Source organism: Chiloscyllium plagiosum, chromosome 5 (genome assembly GCF_004010195.1).
Source record: "Chiloscyllium plagiosum isolate BGI_BamShark_2017 chromosome 5, ASM401019v2, whole genome shotgun sequence".
Classification (NCBI taxonomy): domain Eukaryota; kingdom Metazoa; phylum Chordata; class Chondrichthyes; order Orectolobiformes; family Hemiscylliidae; genus Chiloscyllium; species Chiloscyllium plagiosum.
The window spans coordinates 93091321-93094681 of NC_057714.1; the positions used below are offsets into that span (position 1 = coordinate 93091321).

Consider the following 3361-nt stretch of genomic DNA (forward strand, 5'->3'; position numbering starts at 1 on the left):
CCCCTCCCCCACTCACCTATTGTACTCTATGCTACTTTCTCCCCACCCCCACCCTCCTCTAGCTTATCTCTCCACGCTTCAGGCTCTCTGCCTTTATTCCTGATGAAGGGCTTTTGCCCGAAACATCGATTTTACTGCTCCTCGGATGCTGCCTGAACTGCTGTGCTCTTCCAGCACCACTAATCCAGAAAACTAAAGTGGGCACAGTTTATCCAGCTGACTTTGGTACTGGCACAATAGATGCATAAGAGGCCAAAACATTTGTTGTCAGTTGATACGTTTGGACCTTATCACAAAATATGTTTAGATGAAGAGATAATTCCAGCCAGCACTCTGAATATTCTTATCACAACAACTAAAGCTCTGATCACTGACCCACTCTGTCAGGATGACCAAGTCCGAAGAAACAACTAGTGATGCTTTGCCAGGGGACTGCGAATATGCAAATAGTTAAAAACAGAAATAATAACACAATAATGGGAGAAATAAGAATGTAGTGGAATTAAATTTGTAAATGGGTAATGAAAAATGAAAACTAGTAACCTACCAAATTTCAGTCAAAAGTACCTTCCAAGCTAGTGACCTCTATCAGCTGGCAGGCGACAAGAAATCAGAAAGAATGGAAACACTGGCACCTGCAATTTCCCTTCCAAAATGTGCATCATTGTGACTTAGAACTAATATCACTGGGACTTCACTTTCACTGGATCAAAAACATGAAACTCATTCCATAACAGCACCCGTACACTTGACAGTGTTCTTATATACCTGACCAATGAAGCTCTGGAGCTGATGGATCAGGTTGGAGGTGGCGGGTGTTCAATGTGACTCAGGATGACAAAATAGACCTACATTATTCCCACTACCTGCAACGCCCCATCTGCAATGGTCCTGCCCGACATCCATGCTGTGATATGTGCCAAGGAAAGCGGACATTTGGACAAGATTTAAACACAAAGGAGCAAAGTGAGAAAGTTTAAAAAAAAGTGAATAAAAATATTTTAGAGGAACTCTGAGCACCAAATATAAGTCACAGGACCAGAATCTCGAAGTTCACCCCAACCTTCCAATTGTCCCTCAAATCCCCTCCACGCAGTGGAAATTGAGACTCCCCAATTCTCGGGTTAGCTCCTTTGGGCCTGCAGGAAGCGTACTTGCATGGACCTGTGTACCCAAACCCTCAACACCACCAGAGCTCCATGTGAGGACTACAATCCCCTTAGCTACCCCAGTGTTGGGACTCGAAAGACTTGGGAAATTCTCCTCCAGACATTCTCAACTCCATCACTATCTTGCAGGCTCAGGAGCCTCTTTTCCAGTTAACCCCAGATCTCCATCCCTGACGCAATCGCCTCTCTCAGCTAATTCCACTCCATTTCTCAATCTAAGATGCACATCCCTTCTAACTCCCCTGGAACTTGAATCCAGTAGAAGCACTGGACTGCAGCAGGAGGGTTAGGCACAACTGGAGGGTTGGGCTGCAGTGAGACTGTTAGAACACTCTTTCCACCACCTTGCAAGTTCTCACCCCATCGTCCACCAAACTCTCCCCCTTGCCATGGTCCCACGGATTTTCAAAAGCACTTATCCCATCTCCTCCTCTCATTGCTGCCCACCTTAGTGGCTCCCATAGACTGGACATGAACAAGATTTCAATGAATTCTCAGTTCTAGCCAGAGTACCATCTGACTCAGAGGGATGGTGTGGGGAAAACATAAGGAGAGTGGGGTGGGTGGAGAGGATAAGAGAAGGAGAGGCAAAGTTGGGAAAGGAAAGGATGACGGGAGTTGGAATAGAGCAGAGAGTTGAGAATGAATAGGGAGGAGGAGAACTGTTCAAAACTAGGGTGAAGCAGGGGAAGGAGGCTATAGTACTATATAACATTATAATGAGAATACTACATTACCCTATAAGAACAAACTATTGTACTGAAAATATAAGAGACGACTAACACTGTCATAATTGCTGCTGCAATTTGTCTGAGTTAAACAATAACACACTTCAGGGCCACAAATTACACGGTGCTGTGACAGAAAATGTTCAAGCAGTTTGTGATCTTGAGCCAGGTTCTTCTTTGTTCACATTGAAGTTCAGGAACTGCCTCACCGCTGTTGGTTTCAGACGAATCCCTTGTCAGTTGATTTGCAACAACTTCTGTTGAGCACTGCTGGTCACTTCAAAGACAAATAAATGTTTGTAGTCATTGTGTTTTGAGTGCTGGGTGATGACACTTCAGGGTCATTGGCTCTGACAGATCTCGATTGGTCCTGAAATGATGACTGAATGATCACTTAAGAACACAGATGATTACAAATGAGTACAAACATTGAGCATAGGATTATATCATAATGTTCTGCTGGGAAATGAAATAATGTTTACAAGTTAGACAGCTGAAATGTAGGCAAATGCAGCAGTCAATATGTTTACAGTCATCTTCCACAAATAACAGTCTCATCTCTTTTTCTGATATTTGATTGAAGAATCAACTTTCCAGGATGCTGTTGTCATTGTGGTTAGGATGATGCTCTCACCAATGTTCTTTCCTATAACTGGGTATAAGGACCAAACTGATTTACAGTGGTAGAGGATCAACCACTAGTGAGTCTTAAAAATTTGAATCATTCATCTTAACAAGATGTAGCTTTCTGAAAAATACATTGGATTATTAAGATTCTTATGGCACAGTGGCAGTGTCCCTACCTCTGTGTCCCATGTGCTCCAGTGCTGTGTAATAACATCTCTGTATAGGTTAATTAAAATACCTACAATTAATTTGTTTGATATTGTTACTAAGATTAACAGGACACCTGAGGATGTAGATCTAGAGCTCATGAAATCCTGCGATGTTCTGCCTTAACCCCATGCAAGACAGTAATAACATAATTGCATTGGGTGGAGATTGATGCACTCTCCAAGATTAACCCTTTCAGAACTATTACCCTGACAAGTGTGGAGAACCCATGCAATCTTCTCTAAGGTTGGGTTTTTTTCATATTCTTGGCTTTGTGTGTGAATTGAAAGGTGCCACTTTGAGACAATGCAGCATTCACTCTACATCATATTGGTGCTCAGTCTGGATCATGTTTTAACAATCTGAAGGGCTTGAATCCACAGTCTTCTTTGAGGCAATAGTGTTGTCAATTGAAGCAAAGCTTCACTGGCACAATCTGAAAAGAAGCTTGGATTTTCCAGGTTTTGACTCACATTTGTGCCATCAACTAACACCACTGAAAACAAATTATCTTCTTATTGCCACATGTTTTCTTTTAGTTCCTTCATGGAATGTGGGTGTCACTGCCAAGTGCAGTATTTATCATTGAGGATGTAGTAGTCAGCCCCACAAGCAGAAGCTGCTGAATTA

General features: G+C 42.5%; 1 long non-coding RNA gene across 2 annotated transcripts in view; it reads right to left on the minus strand.

The window, feature by feature from the left end:
• The window catches only part of LOC122550312, a 6397-nt gene extending 4305 nt beyond the window's left edge, over positions 1-2092 (minus strand). The window contains exon 1 of one of the 2 annotated variants that reach the window (XR_006311811.1): positions 1953-2092. This is a non-coding gene — a long non-coding RNA (uncharacterized LOC122550312). The remainder of the gene's footprint in view (positions 1-1952) is intronic. The other variant, XR_006311812.1, reaches the window with a different exon arrangement.
• Positions 2093-3361: the final 1269 nt, after the last annotated feature.